This window comes from Cervus elaphus, chromosome 9 (genome assembly GCF_910594005.1).
Source record: "Cervus elaphus chromosome 9, mCerEla1.1, whole genome shotgun sequence".
Taxonomy (NCBI): Eukaryota; Metazoa; Chordata; class Mammalia; order Artiodactyla; family Cervidae; genus Cervus; species Cervus elaphus.
In genome coordinates, this window is record NC_057823.1 from 44,254,267 (window position 1) to 44,263,660 (window position 9,394).

Sequence of the window (9,394 nt, forward strand, 5' to 3'; positions counted from 1 at the left end):
AGCACACAGGCCTCCTGCAGGTCACTGAATAGCTCAGGCTGGCTCCAGCCTAAGCCTGTGGATGAACTGTTCTCTCTGTCTGAAATAGTCCTCCCTATGTTTGTTTCCCAGCAGTCCTTACCTTCTGCGATCTTTGCTCAAAGGCTACCTTCCCAGTCACACTTTCTATGACCGCACACCTGCTCCACTCTTCACCTGTCTCCTGCTTTATTTTCTCTAAAGTACTTGTCATCTTCTCATAGCCTGTATATTTATCACCTCCCTCTACAGAAAATGGAAACTCCACAAGATCAAGAAATGCCATTTTGGTCACTGTTGTATCCCAGTTCTTGACACATTGTAAGTACTCAGTAAGTTCCTGTTGAATGGGGAGCTCTAAATATTCATTCAATTTGAGACCTCAGAGGAGCTTTTATTTTCAGAGCCTTCAAGACAGAGGGAGCTGAGTTGTGGGGGCCTTCCCATTTCTCAGTGACCTTCCACACCTGAGATTCTCCTGCAGAAATAGACAGCATTACATTTGCTCCAGTTTGGCCCATCCTTCTCTGGCCAGGCTGCCACTTGGAATTCCCAGAACACAAGGTGTTCTTCATGCAGTGTCCCCCTTCCCCATCACACGACCCCCTCCTTGGAGCCCAGGTACTTGAGTATCTCTGGTTCTTGATTAGCAGCTCTGTTTGGCTAGGTGTGGGTGGTGAAGAGAGGGAGTGATAGTTAATTATTTCTCTGGGATGAGCAGGAGTAACATTATCTTACCATCGTGTGCTTGATTGTGGATGTAAGTCTTTATTGCTGGAGGCAATTGTTGTGCTTTTTGTATTGAATGGAGAGATGGCAGATTTATGCAACCACCCGTCTGTTTCATGGTATGTGGGTTTATTTGTGGAGCTAATGCAGAGATGTTTGTGGTTGTCTCATTATTACACCTGGGAGCATGTGCCTTCCTTTAATCTCTGACTGGATGTAGGTCATAGGATATACAGATGAGTGCACATGGATGGGATGCACCTACTAAATTCTGCTGTATGAACCCAGAGCTTTGGAGTTTATCGCCCAATCCATGGAGGAATCCAGGCAAAGGAGAGTCTTTTTCTCTCCTCCCAAACTCTTTCTTTCATAATATGTGAGAGTATTCTATTTACAACTAATGTGAAATATAAAAATGTGGAAATTAGTATGAAAAATGAAAGTGAAAGTTGCTGACTCTTTCCAACCCCATGGACTATACAGTCCATGGAACTCTCCAGGCCAGGCCACTAGAGTGGGTAGCCTTTCCCACAATTAGTTTACTAGATGATTATTCAACTTATCAGTTATTTTATTATCTCTTGGACAAAGTAATTTAGTTAATTTATTTTTTATTGAAGGATAGTTGCTTTACAGAATTTTGTTCTATATCCCCCCCGTCTTTTGAACCTCCCTCCCATCTCCCTCCCCATCCCACCCCTCTAGGTTGATACAGAGCCCCTGTCTGAGTTTCCTGAGCCACACAGCAAATTCCCGTTGGCTATCTATTTTACATATGGCAATGTAAGTTTCTGTGTTACTCTTTCCATACGTCTTACCCTCTCCTCCCCTCTCCCTGTGTCCATAAGTCTGTTCTCTATGTCTGTTTCTCCACTGCTTGTCTGTAAATAAATTCTTCAGTACTGTTTTTTTAGATTCCATATATATATGTTAGATATTTATCTATCTCTTTCTGACTTACTTAAGTCTGTTTAATAGGTTCTAGGTTCATGCACCTCATTAGAACTGACTCACATACATTCCTTTTTATGGCTGAGTAATATTCCATTGTGTCTATGTACCAAAACTTCTTTATCCATTTATCTGTTGATGGACATCTAGGTTGCTTCCATGTTCTACCTATTGTAAATAGTGCTGCAGTGACAATGGGAAACATATGTCTTTTTCAATTTTGGTTTCCTCAGGGTATATGCCTGGGAGTGGGATTGTTGGGTCATATGGTGCTTTTATTCCTAGTTTTTAAAGGAATCGCCATACCATCTTCCATTGTGGCTGTATCAATTTATATTCCCAACAGTGCAAGAGCATTCCTTTTTCTCCACACATTTTCCAGCATTTATTGTTTGTAGACTTTTTGATGATGGCCATTCTGACCGGTGTGAGGTGATATCTCATTGTAGTTTTGATTTGCATTTCTCTAATAATGAGCAATGTTGACCATCTTTTCTTGTGTTTGTTAGCCATCTGTATGTCTTCTTTGGAGAAATGTCTGTTTAGGTCTTTTCTCACTTTTTTATTGGGTTGTTTGTTTTTCTGGCATTGAGTTGTATGAGCTGCTTGTATATTTTGGAAATTAATCCTTTGTCACTTGTTCATTTGCTGTTATTTTCTCCCATTCTGAGGGTTGTCTTTTCACCTTGCTTATCGTTCCGTTTTTAAAGCAAAAGCTTTAAAGTTTAATTAGGTCCCACTTGTTTACTTTTGTTTTTATTTCCATTACTGTAGGAGGTGGGTCATAGAGGATCTTGCTTTGATTTATGGCATCAAGTGTTCTGCCTATGTTTTCCTCTAAGGGTATTTTTATAGTTTCTAGTCTTACATTTAGGCTTTAATCCATTTTGAGTTTATCTTTGTGTATGGAGTTAGGAGGTGTTCTAATTTCATTCTTTTACTTGTAGCTGTCCAGTTTTCCCAGTACCATTTATTAAGAGGCTGTCTTTGCCCCATTTTATATTCTTGCCTCCTTTGTCAAAAATAAGGTACCCATAGGTACATGGGTTTATTTCTGGGCTATCTATCTTGTTCCATTGGTCTATATATCTGTTTTTGTGCCAGTACCATACTATCTTGATGATTGTAGTATTGTATTGTAAAGTATTGTAGCTTTGTAGTATAATCTGAAGTCAGGAAGGCTGATTCCTCCAGCTCCATTCTTCTTAAGATTGCTTTGGCTATTCGGGGTCTTTTCAGTTTCCATATGAATTGTGAAATTTTTTGTTTTAGTTCTGTGAAAAACGTCACTGATAATTTGATAGGGACCGCACTGGATCTGCAGATTGCATTTGGTAGTATAGTCATTTTCACAATATTGATTCTTCCTACCCAGGAACATGGAATATCATTCCATCTGTTTATGTCATCTTTGATCTCTTTCATTAATGTCTTATAATTTTCTGTGTATAGTTCTTTTGTCTCCTTCGGTAACTTTATTCCTAGATATTTAATTCTTTTTGTTGCAATGGTGAATGGGATTGATTCCTTAATTTCTCTTTCTGATTTTTCATTGTTAGTATATAGAAATGCAAGTAATTTCTGCGTACTGATTTTGTATCCTACAACTTTGATAAATTCACTGATTAGCTGTAGTAATTTTCTGATACTATCTTTAGGGTTTTTTACGTACAGTATCATGTCATCTGCAAATGGTGAGAGCTTTATTTCTTCTTTTCTGATCTGGATTCCTTTTATTTCTTTTTCTTCTCTGATTGCTGAAGCTAGGACTTCCAGAACTATGTTGAATAACAGTGGTGAAAGTGGACACCCTTGTCTTGTTCCTGATCTACAGGGGAATGCTTTCAGCTTTTTCACCATTGAGAATAATGTTTGCTGTAGGCTTATCAAATATGGACTTTACTATGTTGAGGTAGGTTCCTTCTATGCCCATTTTTTGAAGAGTTTTAATTATAAATGAGTGCTGAATTTTCAAAAGGCCTTTTTCTGCATCTATTGAGATTATTATATGGTTTTTATCTTTCAATTTGTTAATTTGGTATATCACATTGATTGATTTGTGTATAATGAAGAATCCTTGCATCCCTGGAATAAACCCAACTTGATCATGGTGTGTGAGCTTTTTGATGTGTTGCTGAATTCTGTTTGCTAAAATTTTGTTGAGGATTTTTGCATCTATGTTCATCAGTGGTATTGGCCTGTAGTTTTCTTTTCTTGTGTTGTCTTTGTCTGGTCTTGGTATCAGGGTGATGGTGGCCTCATAGAATGAGTTTGGAAGTGTTCCTTCCTCTGCAATTTTTTGAGTTTTAGAAGGATAGGCATTAGCTCTTCTCTAAATTTTTGATAGAATTCTCCTGTGAAGCCATCTGGTCCTGGGCTTTTGATTTTTAGATTTTTGATCACAGCTTCAATTCAGTGCTTGTAACTGGGTTGTTCATAATTTCTATTTCTTCCTGGTTCAGTCTTGGAAGATTGAACTTTTCTAAGAATTTGTCCATTTCGTCCAGGTTGTCCATTTTATTGCCATATAGTTGTTCATAATAGTCTCTTATAATCCTTGGACAAAGTAATTTAGATCAACACTTAAAAAACATTGCAACACTATTCAGTTTTTAAAAGTTTATTTATTTTTAATTGAAGGATAGTTGCATTACAATATTATGTTGGTTTCTGCTGTACATCAACATGAATTGGCCATGAACATACAAATGTTTCCTCGCTCTTGAAACTTCCTCCCACCTTCCACCCCATCTAAGTTGTCACAGAGCACTGGGATTGAGCTCCGTGCATCATACAGCAAGTTTTCACTGGTTATCTGTTTTACATATGGTAAAGCATATGTTTCAATGATAGACTCTCAATTCGTCCCACTCTCCCCTTCCTCCACTGTGTCCACAAGTCTGTTCTTTATGTCTGCATCTCCATTCAGTTCAGTTCAGTTCAGTCCTTCAGTCATGTCTGACTCTTTCAACCCTATGGACTACAGAATGCCAGGCTTCCCTGTCCATCACCAACTCCTGGAGCTTGCTCAAACTCATCTCCATTGAGTTAGTGTTGCCATCTAACCATCTCATCTTCTGTCACCCACTTCTGCTCCTGCCTTCAGTCTTTCCCAGCATCAGGGTTTTTTCTAATGAGTCAGTTCTTTGCATCAGATGCCTGAAGTATTGGTGCTTCAGCTTCAGCACCAGTCCTTCCAATGAATATTCAGGACTGATTTCCTTTAGTATTGACTGGCTTGATTTCCTTGCAGTCCAAGGGATTCTCAAGAGTCTTCTCCAACACCACAGTTCAAAAGCATCACTTCTTCAGCTCTCAGCTTTCTTTATGGTCCAATTCTCACATCCATACATGACTACTGGAAAAACCACAGCTTGAACTAGATGGACCTTTGTTGGCATAGTTAATGTCTCTACTTTTTAATATGCTGTTTAGGTTTGTCATAGCGTTTCTTCCAAGGAGCAAGTGTCTTTTAATTTCATGGCTGCAGTTACCATCTGCAGTGATTTTGGAGCCCAAGAAAATAAATTCTCACTGTTTCCATTGTGTCCCCATCTATCTGCCATGAGTGATGGTACCAGATGCCATGATCTTCGTTTTTTGAATGTTGAGTTTTAAGCCAACTTTTCATTCTCCTCTTTCACTTTAATCAGGAGGTTCTTTAGTTCTTTTTCACTTTCTGCCATAAGAGTAGTGTCATCTACATATCTGAGGTTATTGATATTTCTCCTGGCAATCTTGATTCCAGCTTATGCTTCATCCAGCCTGGCATTTCACATGATGTACTCTGCATATAAGCAAGGTGACAATATACAGGCTTGATGTACTCCTTTCCCAATTTGGAATTAATCCGTTGTTCCGTGTCTGGTTCTAACTGTTGCTTCTTGACCTGCATACAGATTTCTCAGGAGGCAGGTAATGTTGTCTGATATTCCCATCTCTTGAGGAATTTTCCACAGTTTGTTGTGATCCACACAAAGACTTTAGGGTAGTCAATGAAGCAGAAGTAAATGTTTTTCTGTAATTCTCTTGCTTTTTCAGTGATCCAACAGATGTTATCAGTATGATCTCTGGTTCCTCTGCCTTTTCTAAATCCAACTTGAACATCTGGAAGTTCTCCGTTCATGTACTGTTGAAGCCTAGCTTGGCGAATTTTGAGCATTATGTGAGATGAGTGCAATTTTGTGGTAGTTTGAACATTCTTTGGCATTGCCCTTCTTTGGGATTGGAATGAAAACTGACCTTTTCCAGTCCTGTGGGCACTGCTGAGTTTTCCAAATTTGCTGGTATATTGAGTGCAGCACTCTAGGATTTGCTGGCATATTGATTAGCATCATATTTTATGATATGAAATTGCTCAACTGGAATTCCGTCACCTCCACTAGCTTTGTTTGTAGTGATGTTTCCTAAGGCCCACTTGACTTCACATTCCAGGATGTCTGGCTCTAGGTGAGTAATCACACCATCATGGTTATCTGGGTCATTAAGATCCTGTATAGTTCTTTTATGTATTTTTGCCACCTCTTCTTATTATCTTCTGCTTCTGTTAAGTCCATACTGTTTCTGTCCTTTATTGTGCCCATCTTTGCATGAAATGTTCCCTTGGTATCTCCAATTTTCTTGAAGAGATATCTAGTGTTTTTCATTCTAGAAAGGAGGAGGCAATCATCTCCATTGCTTCCCTGCAAATAGGTTCATCAATACCATCTTTCTAGATTCCATATATATATGTGTTAATATGTGATTTTTTTTCTCTTTATGACTCACTTCACTCTGTATAACAGGCTCTAGGTTCATCTACCTCACTAGAACTGACTCAAATTCATTCCTTTTTATGTAAAACATGTATAATATACATTGTATATATGTACTGCCGCCTCTTTATCCATTCATCTGGCAATGGATATCTAGGTTGCTTCCATGTCCTAGCTATTGTAAATAGCGCTGCAGTGAACATTGATGTATGTATGTCATTATGTGTCATTTTCAGTTATGGTTTTCTCAGGATATATGCCCAGTAGTGGAATTATTAGGTCGTATGGTAATTTTATTCCTAGTTTTTTAAAGGAATCTTCATACTGTCCTCCATAGTAGCTGTATCAGTTTGCATTCCCACCAACAGTGTACGAGGTTTTCCTTTTCTCCACAGCCTCTCCAGCATTTATTGTTTGTAGATTTTTTAATGATGGCCATTCTGACTGGTGTGAGGTGATACTTCATTGTAGTTTTGATTTGTATTTCTCTAATGATGAGTGACGTTGAGCATTTTTTCATGAGTTGGTTAGCTATCTGTATGTCTTCTTTGGAGAAATGTCTGAACAGCAACAATAATGTTTTCCAAAACCCTGTACTAAGTACCAACTGGGAAGTTTTCTCAGACTAGCTGTTTATTGCTAGAATTGAATTACAAATTTTTCTCTTATGGTCAAGCTTCAAGAGACTTAAAGCATAAGCCACTTATGTTTTACTAAAGAATAAGAACGCGTCCCAATTTTATGAAAAGAACCTGACAACATGGTTTTCAAGGCCTTAAAGCAGAGTTTGATGAATTGGGCATCACAGTTATCAGATTCCCTTTTACCATTTGTCTGTGAAAAGGAAGGGTATGCCCTTGGGGTACTCACCCAACAGTGAGTTGGTACTCACCCTACAGGGGACCACCATCAGCTTTTAGGGTATTAATGTCAGCAACTGAACCAATGGCACACGGATACCCTCCTTGCCTTGAGTGCCATTATGGATACTACCTTTTTGGTTAAGACCTCTGAGAAAATCATTGTGGGATCCCCTTTAACCATTTTTGCATCTCATTCAGTCAAAGTTCTCTAGAATTCTCATCACACTCAACATTTCTCAGTCAGCTGCCTCACCTCATATGAAGTCCTATTGATAACCCTCTTTACCTAACTACTTTATGTTCTAATATCCTTAACCCTGATACTCTCCTCCCACTATCTGATGTCCCTCATGATTGTTTAATGCTGATGGATCACTTTCTGATTCCCCATGATGATGTTTAGATATGTCTTTGAGTAACACTGACTTCTCATGGTTCACCAATGGTTCGTATTTGAAAGGAGACTAAGGTAAATATCGTGCTGGGTATACAGGAACTCTATGGACCAAGGAGTCTGGTGGGCTACAGTCCATGGGGTCGCAAAGAGTTGAACATGACTTAGCGACTACACAACAGATCCTCTTGCAACTCCTTTTGATGTTGTTAAGACAGCGTCTTTACTATGGCTACTTCTGTTCAACAGGCTGAGGTGGGTATATGCTCTTACACAGGCTTGTACTTTAGCCAAGGACAAAGCTGCCAATGTTTATACTGATAGTAGACATGCTTTCTGCATAGCTCATGATTTTGGAATGCTGTGAAAGCAGTATGGTTTCTTTTCTTCTAGTGGAAATAAAATTTTAAATGGTCCCCATCTTCAGGAAGTATTAGATGCAATACTTTAACCTGCCACTTTCACAATTATTAAGATTCTGGGGCATTCTAAACTTGACATATTGGAAGCTAAGGGAAATCACTTTGCTGACATTTTGGCAAGGAATGCTGCCTTTAATGGGACCAGCAGTAGTCAAACCTCTGTCACAGGCCAAAGGAAAGTGATGGTCACTCAGTCGTGTCCAACTCTTTTCAACCCTATGGGCTGGAGCCCACCAGGCTCCTTTGTCCATGGAATTCTCCAGGCAAGAATACTGGAGTGGGTTTCTGTTTCCTTCTCCAGGGGATCCTCCCAACCCAGGAATTGAACCCAGGTCTCCTGCATTGCAGGTGGAGTCTTTACTATCTGAGCCACCGGGGAAGCCCTATTTCCCCAAATGATAACTTAGAAAAACTAACTAGAGGGACTTCCCAGGTGGTCCAGTGGTTAAGAATCCAACTTACAATGCAGGGGACTCGGGTTTGATCCCTGGTCAGGGAACTAAGATTCCATATGCCTCAGAGCAACTAAGCCCACACACCACAACTAGAGAGTCGACATGCTGCAACTACTGAATCCTGCAGAATCTGGAGCCCATGGAACACAACTACTGAGCCTGAGCACCACAGCTGGAGAGTCTGTATGCAACAGTGAAGGATCCCACATGTCACAGCAAAGATCTCATATGCTACAACTAAGACCCAAGACAGCCAAATAAACATTAAAAAAGAAACACTGGTTAGAGAAGCTCAACAATGGACCCAAGGAAGGGAAAAACAAGATTGGAAATTGAACAAATGTTGACCTGATCAAATTTTCTCAGTTGAGGTCAAATAATAACTCAGTCCTACCAGAGATTCTAAAATCCCCAATGTTCACCACTGTACACACATTAAGCCATTGGTCTACTGACAACATGATATCACTCAGGAATCAGTGTTGATGAGGGGAAATGAACAAGGTCACAGAAAATACCTACCTCACTTGCCCCACTTATATAAAATACAACCCAGAGAAACATGTTCATACTGCTCCAGGACATTTTAATTGGCCCAATGGACAATTCAAGTTTTGGCAAATGGATTCCATTCAACTTCCTTCATCTCATGAATATAAATATGTTTTAGTCATGGTCTGTGTGTTTTCACATTTGACTGAAGTCTTCTCTTGGAGACAGGCTATGACCTCTTCTGTAGCTAAAGTCCTTCGGGAAAATTTCTGTTTACCTGGGAAACTCCTCTCAAACTGCATAGTGATTGAGGAGT